Raw genomic sequence first — 10,801 nt, 5'->3', positions numbered from 1 at the left:
ACAATGGTTTTGAGTCGTATTGCTATGTCCCCATTTCACCATGTTATCTCTACATTGGCCAACTTGGGTCCTGAGGTACTTCAGGGATTTCCATATTGACCACTGTAACTCGTGTCCGGGGGAAAAACTTTCGGCAGAGGTGATAAAATCAAGAGAAACAGCGAGTTTGGCTTGCCAAAGTGTGCGCCTCGCGTCTGTTGGGCTACCGTCCTAGGCGGTAGTATGTCAAAATAAGCTCTTACGGCATTATAGTCGTACTTATGGGAGTTACTGGCCGAAAAAAGAGTGCCGACTATCAACGTTTCGCTTTAATTTATCTTTTCGAAATGCTATCTCGCGACGTACACTGGGACGAGCAATATCCTAGCGGATGTAATAATGAGAGATCTATAGATATAATCATTTTTCTGTCTCCAAAAACAATAGTCTAGTACTTGTACATATTATATTAGTATATTAAATATTTTAGATTTTTATCCTTTCTTTGCCAACTGATTAATTATCAAATAACATTATTTCTTTATTATTCTTTTTTTAGTATTCAGTCTGTTATACTCGCGTGATTAAAATTAATGACTTATTACATTGAGTGCAATCGTACTTGGCTAGTCGCTTTCAAGTATTAGTTTGAAAGCGTTTCTCAGATTCACATTTTTTTTTTCAAATCTCATATTTTTCGCACTGACTGCTACAATCAAATATTCAAATCCAACCTATTTTGACGACATTAAAACCAATATTAGACCTTGTCATCGTCTTCTGTGTTTTCAAAAAAAACCATCTTTGCAGATTCAGATTCAGATTTATTTATTTCTCAAATATAACATTACAGTATAAATTGCTCTACATGTCAAAGTATAAGAAATTATATTGAGATCGCCAGACTAAAATGAAAATTATAAGAAAAATGCACAATAATTAGAAAATTAACAATGCATCACACACACACATGCATGCAACAATAATATTGTTGTCATTAAATTTATTAGTTATTTTTTTTTTATTTATTACACTTCAAATATCATTCATTCTCCATCAACATATAACCGGAAATAGAGACGAAATGAGGCGAAAGGGCCGTACATTCCTGGTAGCTCTGCAGTGATATATCACTTATAAATATCAAATCTCGTTTGCACTAAAATATAGACAGCGCCAACAACTGACCTGTTTGTACGTCTCCGTATATTCCAAAAATATTCTGTATTTATTGTAATAAAGATAATATCTCTAACAATGGCGTGCTGATTCATTCGGTGGTGTGGGAAAAAACAGGAAAACATCTAATTATGAAACAAACGGAATGAATTTTCATCGGTTAAATATTAAATAGGTGTGTAATTTTGAATTTTTCGTCCATTATAGCTAAGCTCAAGTTAATTGGTCGAGTTGAAGTGAAACAATCGACAACACCCATTGTCGACACCCATCAATTGTTTCGAATTCCGGCTGGCCAATCGCAGTTGTCACAGTAATGATATGGCAGAATAGTTTGTGGTTGTCTATGTGTGTGTCCATGGCACCCGCGACACAGGGTTTCCCTAGTGCGGGGCTATGTTGAGTGTGTGCGTTATTTATTTATTATTATTTTTGGTCAGATACTCGATGTTTAAAACTTACTGAAGTATTTGTTGCAGCTAGTATGTAAAATACAGAAAGAAAATAATATACATAGGATATTATTATGAGGTGGTTGTTTGTGACGTAGTGGTAGGGTCCTTCAGATCTTTGCGATTTAAAACTCTGAGTGGCGCTGCAACTAGTAGCAGTAGAGCTCCTTGTGAAAGAGTTCGTCCAGGGAAGTACTGCCACCTTACCTATTTCTGCCGCCAAGCAGTAATGTCAGCATTACTGTGTTCCGGTTTTGAAGGGTAAGGGTGCTGATGAAATTACAGGCAAATAGGACTTGTCAATTTTCGCAATGAAATCTTTGCAATTTAAAGCTCTGAGTGGCACTGTAATTGTCACGTACGGGCGTGTAGCTTACCATCAGGCGCACGACTTATTCGTCCCGTCACAAGATGATATAAAAAAAACTGCTATGGACAAGCAAGTCGCTTGCCACCAGATGCACTACTTGTTCGTCCCATCACTTGATATCATAAAAAAAGGTTTTGATAAACTTTGTTATATACTCAAAAATGGCTCCACCGTCTAATACAATGGCCTTTGAGCTCAACAATAACACTTTTAAAAGTGTCTCGATTCTTTGATCACAGGCTACTTTGAGCTATAACAATCTGATGAAATAGCCATGCCATCTTTAGGCGCACTTTTTATATTACCCCTCTTCATACAAATTTCAATTGTGAATCAAATAATGCAAATGCGTGGTTATAATATTCAATTGTGCCCTGGGCGACGTCTCGAAAGAAAACATGTTATAAAAAGTAACCATGTCTCAGATTTTGCTTTAGTAAAAACAGTTTGAAATTTTATTGTTATGTAATAATTTATAAAGAAATTTGCGATTTACGTTTTTTTCTATGACAGCACGTGACGGGACTCAGTGCTTTACAATGCAAAGGTCTGAGGGGCACTACCACTGCGCCCGTCACCCTGAGACATAGACATAATAATGTAATCATTACTGCGTTCCGGTTTGTAAAGCATAAGGGTGTTGGTGAAATTACAAGCTCATGAGACTTGTCAACTTATGTCTCAGGGTTCAGGCGCAGTGGCAGTGCCACTTCACTTTATAAAAGATATTATAAAAAAAAAATACTTTCCTCGACGAACTTTTTCGCAAGAAGTTTTACTGCCACTTAAACGTTTACGTCGTAAAATACCGTATAAGTTTTTAAACATGATGACATGATCAACTCACGCATTACTAAACATCCCGGTAAAATCAAAATTCATCGGGCAATCCAGTATCGATTTGCAGCCTAACCTAATCCTTCCGATTCAACATTGTTTGTAAATACTTTAGTTTGCAAATTAAACAACACTCATTATACATCAGTACACTTTAAGGTATTGAGTATGGATGCTCACGCAAATGGGTTTTGCATATTATGTTTGTAGTTTAAATTTTCATACTTTCATATATTAAAATTTATATATATTTTTTTGTTTTCATGTAAGTTTCTTATTTTATTGTAGTAATAATTTACTTTGACGTCGGCATCTGTTGGTTAAGAGATTTTTCCATCTGCCATGACAATTTCAACCTGCAAATTCAAGACGGGGTCATTCCAGTACACACATTCACATGGCTGGGTGTTGTGTATTATATTCACGGTAAGTAGTAAACCTTAATCAGGTCTAACATTTAAATATAAATTAGTAATTCTACTGAACTCTTTATTGGAAATATTAGAAAAAAAATACAATTAACGATTATTTCAACTCTTAGGCTCAACTCACACTGGCGCAGAGTCCAAGCGTCGCGACGCGTCATGTTCGCGTACAGCATATTCTATATACAGTATATATCTATTTTTCCATTATTAAGATACAAATTTGTGTTATGCAAATATGGAATCGCGTGTCGACGCTTGGTTAAAGTCGAGCGGTTTCGCGCGTCGTCGTGCGTAACTTGCGCGCAGTGACGCGTCAGACGGCGACTACATTGTGATCCGGGCGCGCTAATGCGCGTCGCCGTGGGTTTTAATTAAAAAACAGGGCTCTGCGCCAGTGTAAATTGAGCCTTAGCGCATTTACGCACTGCATCCAATTCGTATTCGTTCCAAATCCGAGACTATATAAACCTAGAAAACTCGGACCCACTTCTCATGTCGCTTGTGCACTAAATGCGATTCGAATCCGAGAAAATACAAATATCGCTTGTACACCAAGAGATAAAATGACATTTCGAACACCTGTGACATTTCGGACCGTCATTTCTCGAGTTCGGAACTGATATGAATAGGACGTAGTGCGCAAACCCCGTGTTGGCTGCTTAATTATGACTTAAATACATTCAAACATTAATTTAGCATTCATTTATTTGTCTTATTGCAACTTTACTAACAAGCACTGACGTAAAAATATATGTATACGTATTTATACATTGACTTACAATTATATGGACGTCGGGTCCGCGCTAAAAAGTGTCCGCACTTGGAAGGCGCTAAAATCGTATACCGAGCGCCAAACTCCGTCTTTCAATGTCTTCATTTGTTCGACTGACAGCGCGATACTGCGATGACATTACAATTTAAATTTCGAATAGGTTGACTTGGGACATTTTTTTCGTGGTTTTTGTATTAGACCCGTCGTCCATTTATTTGTAAGTCAATGTATTTATCATTAATATTTTTTAATAATCCGCAGTCATCATTTGTCCGCAGCCACCGGGAATACGCATCGCAGGTCTGGAGCCCCCAATACCTTACCTACATATCGCGTATTGAAAATGTGCAAAAAAGATTTATTAAGTTTTTATGTTTTCGAACTAGGGAGCGGTACGCGTCAAACCGGTATCTTGCTATTTGTAAGAAACATCATCTTTTGCCACTAAAACGTCAACTTTTGACGTCAGATAGCAGACCTACTATTTTTGCGAAAAATTGCCTCGGGTGCCGTGGACTCCCCGGAACTCGTGACAAGATTTCTCTTAGAGCCCCTATAAAGTCCTTAGGGACTTTACCTTACTTGACCTAAAACCTTAGGGTTTAATTCACTTTTGTGCGTACTTAAGACCTCTTCGAATTTTCGGCGGAATGCACATATCTTACGTGCAACCAATAGCTTCAATAAATTCTCCAAGCAGGTTGATATTATTGACCTTTTTAACACTAGTGTTGCATCGGTGAAGCGTCTTATTAGTAGTTTGTTTTTTGGCAAGTAGGTAATTTCTAAGTGTTGCGAAAATGTACATAGTATATTAAATTTTTATTGAATTGATATTCAATTATTTTTTGTGGAATTATTCCACTAGTTTGTTATAATTATTAATACAAAGATCGAACACTCAGAAAAAAGTCCTTCATTCCGGCCGGATTCAAACCGACGTTTTCTAGCTTCCCGTGGCAGACGCTATACCAACTAAGCAACGGAACGAACCAGCGGACCTTACGAATTTTTTTATGTGCATGCGTCGTATCTTTGTATTTGGTTTTTTCAACGACTTTTTAGTCGTAGCGCCATCTATGACAAATCTATGAAAGTTTTATCACCCAGTTAGATATCTTTACAGTTACCAGCCCTGGCCAGAGATGTCGCTCTTCACTGTATTTTAAACTTGTATTGAATTGATATTCAATTATTTTTTGTGAAATTATTTCACCAGTTTGTTATAATTATTAATACAAAGATCGAACACTCAGAAAAAAATCCTTCGATCCGGCCGGATTCGAACCGAAGTCTTCTAGCTTCCCATGCCAGACGCTATACCAACTAAGCAGCTTAGTTGGTATAGCGTCTGGCACGGGAAGCTAGAAGACGTCTACCAACTAAGCTGCTTGTTAAAGTTTCATAGATTTCTCATAGATGGCGCTACGACTAAAAAGTCGTTGAAAAAACCAAATATTAAGATACGACGCAAGCACATAGAAAAATTCGTGAAGTCCGCTGGTTCGTTCCATTGCTTAGTTGGTATAGCGTCTGCCACGGGAAGCTAGAAGACGTCGGTTTGAATCCGGCCGGATCGAAGGAATGTTTTCTGAGTGTTCGATCTTTGTATTAATAATTCTACATAGTACAGTTAGTAGTTATATAGTTATAAGTTAATGCTCATTTACTTAATGTGTGTCTATCGGTGAGGACTTATAATTGTCTCTCCATTATTATTTCAGTTTTTACTCTGTAAGATAACCGTTGGTCTTCCAATAAGTTAAAATAAAAATAACTTCTAAACTATTGATATTTGCTAAACAATGTTTGTTTTAAATGAGTCGTTACGACGTCCTTGTACCTAAAAAAAATGTAAACCACTTTACATAGGCCACCCTGTATATCTAACATTCCTAAGGTAGCCATGCCGCTTTTTTCAAATTTCAATTTTTTCCACCTTTGTTTGTAAAACTGCCATGATGTGTGGGTCAATATTAGTTTAAACACCAACCCGGTAGGTGCTATCCTAGCACTGGTTAGCTGGGTATCCCTACCCGATCAAGAGTCTTTTCTTAGGCTTCGGATTTCCTGGCACTCACTGTAATGTGGACGAAATTCCCCGAATATTATTTTTGTCCATCTCATCTTCATCTCCAACAATTTTATCGGTAAATGTATTGGTGGCAATCCTACTTATAATAACAATATTGGAGTACGTTATTTATTCTATACATGTTACTTTGTTGGGAATAACACAATTTTAGTATTATTATATTAGCAATCACTTATAATGAAAGAAACAAGTCAATTTACTATAAGTTTGGATAAATTCATTTTGTATAGTGTTCACAACGCTGTCTGCATACATAAATTGAAAAGACCATGTTTATTCCTAATTTTATAGTAACTGGAAACACGGTGTTCACCGGTACAGCGCCTCGAGTAGTCCTGATTCACAGAGAATTTGCTATCGGAACGGCGGATTCGTTGATAAATCTACCAAAACATCATAAACTGTAAGTTACGAATAACCTAAGTAGCAAATAATTAACTAAATTTACTGAATTTTATTTATAGGTAACAATTATCATCAAAGGCATGTGCAGCATTTGCACAAAAACAGAGACATCAATAAAGTTTCGATTGCTATTATTCTTTCTCATTCCAAAGTCAATATTTTTAACTTGTAAATCACATAAATTCAATTTTATATGCTCATATCATACAATAGTAACAAACTGTGCGAAAGGTATTTCATTACGTCAAAGCGCCGTCATCAGACATTTCTTTGTTTAATTGAAGCTAGTATTGTTATTTCCAGAGGCGACATTGTATTCGGTGATTATAAACAAGACGAAGACAATTGTAAATTGAGCAAAACGCAAGCGAAGATGGGAATAAGCTGTCCTAGAGCATATATGATAATGCCCATTTCTTTTGTGCTTCCCCATCCTGAGTATTATGCGTTTGTACTATTTTTTACAGAATCTGTAATATTTATACGGAATTCCAACCAAATCTATAAAAAGGCTCCATAAATTATAATCTTTAAACATTTTTATTTCAGATTTAGTGTAAAAGACAGTGTAGCTTTAGTTAAATTTATACGCCCTATAGGATCTGGTGAGTTTTTGTCATTGTTAATTACAAATTTCATTTTAATAATAACACACAGTACGTTGTCCGGCCTTGCTCTTATCGTAACGATGGTCCACAATACAATGCTTGCCATTGTTGTAAAAGGATTGGTCGATCGGTGTAAGATACTCACCGATTGTTACGCAGAGTGTGCCCGACGAATAGGAAAGAAATGGTATGTGGTGCGGGGAGGCTGACAAGTGTAAACTTAACCGATCCTGGAATAACTATTATCTATCTGTCTTTTATGTTATTACTCACCATCGAGTATATATCCAAAAATAGAGACGAAATAAGGGCCATATATTCCTGGTAACACATTAGCGATACAGCTCTTATAAATATCAACTCCCGTTTGCTCTGAAATATAGACAGGCCAACTACTGACCTGTGTGTACGTCTCCGTAAATTCCAAAAAATATCCTGTATTTATTGTAATAAAGATAATATCTCTAACAATGCCGTGCTGTTCTATTCGGTGGTGTGGGAAAAACAGCAAAACATCTAATTACAAAACAAACGGATACACATTTCATCGGTAATTAAATTTTAAATATGTGATTTTGCAATTTTCGTCCATTATAGCAAAGCTCAACTTAACTGGTCGATTTGAAGTGAAACTGTTGACGACATCCGTCAATTGTGTCGATCTCGGGCTAGCCAATCGGGGCGCAGTTGTCACAGTAATGATATGGCAGTATAATTTTCAAACAAATTAAATGACATTTCGTCTCTATTTCTAGTTATATACTCGATGTTAGTCACTAACTCACTAATTACTCTCCATTAATGATTTCAGACTACATGTTACCATTGTGTATGCCAAATTTGGTGGAACGGAAAACCCTGAAAAACAAACCTATTTTTATGGTGGATTATGTGTCAAGTATGTTACGAATCCAAAAGTCCATAAGTTTAAACCTTAGTTTATAAAATCAGAGTAAAAAAGCTATACTACTTTTACATTGATGATTCAAATAATTACTTAATTAAACAGATGTACCAGATGATTTTGAAGAGGAATCTATGGCGAAGAGAACATTACAACTGCGTTCTGCTAGCGAGTGCAAAAGATTACACAATGTGGTAGTGTATTTGATTTTTAATGCAGATTTCAATTTATCCAAATAACAGTACTGAAGCACCACATTTAAACTTGAATGGTTTATAGGTAGGTGCGGGAATAACTCACATATTTTGCACTACGGGGTGCAGTATGCGAACGGGAGCGCCTTTGGTGTTGCATGCCTCTAATGGTATGTTTGAGCTAGTGGGTATCTCGTCCACCAGTGGAATCTGCATAGAAGAAACTCACCGAAAAAAGTTCAACAATCCACCCGCCATATGGATAGATATATATCCCTTTAACACTTGGATCGTCAACGTTATCACTGCACACGTCATGCCACTTCCATACCCGAACACATTGAAGCTCACCCAGACTAATGATGGTAAACATTGACCTATCGACAAATACCTACATAAATTATTATTTTATGTCATGCAACTTAGGCACATACAATCCTCTTTTGTGATACCAAGTGACGGCCGTGCGCCTGGTGTTAAGCGACACTTCTGTCCTTAGTAGTTGCAGTGCCACTCAGAGCTTTAAATTGTAAAGATCTGACGGACACTGCCCCCGTCTGTCACCCTAAGACTTATGTCCACAAGTCTCATCTCATGTGCCTTTAATTTCACCACCACCCTTAACTTTCAAAGCCGGAAGACAGTAATATTCACATTACTGCTTGGCGGCAAAAATAGGTAAAGTCGCTGTCAGTCACACTACCATTTTTTCAGGTCTCGGATTAACAAGAGGCCATTTAAGACAGACAAGAATCGAAAAAGCCCGGTGGCGTGGAAACGTGTACGTTAAAGGAAATTTGTGTTTTGAACAAGGAGAGGCTGCAAAAGAACTAGTATTTTTTTACTCTGAGTTATTTACATTTAAATCAAATTCATCAGTCGATGTAACCGTGATATTACAGGTAGGTAGAACAAAAACATGCTTGCACGTAAGAGTCGTCTGGAAATAAGAAAGAAACATTTGTTCGGCTATTCACAATAATATTTCAAACATACTTAGCTGTGTAGTGTAGTAAATACAAACGAAAAGAAATTAAATTAAATAAACTAAAATACAAAATAGTAGCCGTAAAGGCTAGCCAGCTAAGCTTTATGCTGGATAGAGAATCTGCGCTGGTTTTCAGCCGGTGCCTGTGAGAAGGTAGATAGTTTTAAATACTTAATATTTGTATGTTATTATGTACTTGAAACCAAAAATGAAATAAAACAAAAAAATGCTAAACGACCAAACTTAATCCAAACGAAAATAAAATTACAATTACACCAAAATGTGCAGTGTGCTCGTATATTTTTATAAAACAATACCACCGTCTCTGTCCGTCCCTAACTGATGAGGTTCGTTACTTTGAGCAAGTACACCGTCAATCAATGTTCTCCAGTGCACTTTGTCTTTGGCTAGGTTGCAGGTGGCATTCCACGCTCACTGGTACTGCCAGACTTTCAGCCACCTGGTCCCACCGTCGCGTCGTATAGAACTGTAGGTCGTTTGCTAAAACAATGGATGTTTTATAAAACTTTACCACTCCATAACAAAAAATTAACAAAGTAATAATAATAACTAATAAATTAGACAACATTTTTAAATGGGAACCGAACTGCCGCCGTTTATCTTTCGCATTTACATTTTTCTTTATTTTTTTACGGAAACCATGTAAAAGAAATGCATATTAACAAAATTCCATGTTTAACTGCCGCCGTGGCCGAACGGTTACCGTCCTGGACTGCCACGCAGAGGTCCTGGGTTCGATTCCCAGGTCGGGAGAAATATGTGAATGGCCTACATTTATTTATCTCGTGAGTTGGGTGTAATTTGTGGTTGTCTGTGTGTATGTCCATAGTACCCGCGATACAGGATTTCCCTAGTGCGGGGCTATGAGTGTACTGCGTTATTTATTTATGTTCAATATTAGCGATTTAGCTATTACTTTGCTGCAGAACTGTTTAAACTGAAGCTGAAAACTGATTAATACTGCATCTATGTAATAATTTCGCTTCTTTGATTACTAAGGTGTCAGTGGGAATAGAGGCGACCATCCATTGCGTTCGCTTGTCGCTGCCATCTAGAAGGCTAACACCATTAATCGCAGGTGTCGGAGACTTCAATATCAGCATAGTCTTCAAAACGGAATGGGCACCACCTAACTTCAAGTTTGAGTTGACTCTGACGGGTCTACACTCGTCTCAAGCTTATTATAAGAAATGGTACGACATTAGACCAAAATTTTGGTACTGGCAACAATAAAATTGTGTAATCTCATATTATTAAAACGGATGGACGGATGGATGGATGGTAGAGTGAAATTCATTGACTTAAAGTGACATGTTTATTGGTCGGGCTCCAGAATGGAAGTGAGTAAATAATATAATACTTAAATGCTAACCAAGCAGTACGCACCACATGTTATAGTTAGAAAAAACATATATTAAATGTCAATAAACTATTAAACATTTCATTCTTTACCTCCATCCTCCTTGTGCTGCTATATTTTTTTTTATTTTTCTTGATATAATTAAGCTCCGGGTCTTCATTTTGTGTGTGTGTGTGTGTGTGTGTGTGTGTGTGTGTGTGTGTGTGTGT

The 10,801-nt window shown here is 36.9% G+C and overlaps 1 long non-coding RNA gene across 1 annotated transcript; it reads left to right on the top strand.

The window, feature by feature from the left end:
- The first annotated feature begins 7,979 nt into the window (after positions 1–7,979).
- Positions 7,980–8,325, top strand: LOC113230022. The gene is made up of 3 exons (XR_003310453.1): positions 7,980–8,023; positions 8,135–8,223; positions 8,309–8,325. It is a non-coding gene; the product is annotated as an uncharacterized LOC113230022 (long non-coding RNA).
- The last annotated feature ends 2,476 nt before the right edge of the window (positions 8,326–10,801 follow it).

This window comes from Hyposmocoma kahamanoa, unplaced genomic scaffold (genome assembly GCF_003589595.1).
Source record: "Hyposmocoma kahamanoa isolate Upper Pololo Valley unplaced genomic scaffold, ASM358959v1 63, whole genome shotgun sequence".
Lineage (NCBI taxonomy): Eukaryota > Metazoa > Arthropoda > Insecta > Lepidoptera > Cosmopterigidae > Hyposmocoma > Hyposmocoma kahamanoa.
The sequence above is the reverse complement of the archived record's forward strand: the minus strand, read 5'-3'. Positions and strand labels throughout refer to the sequence as shown.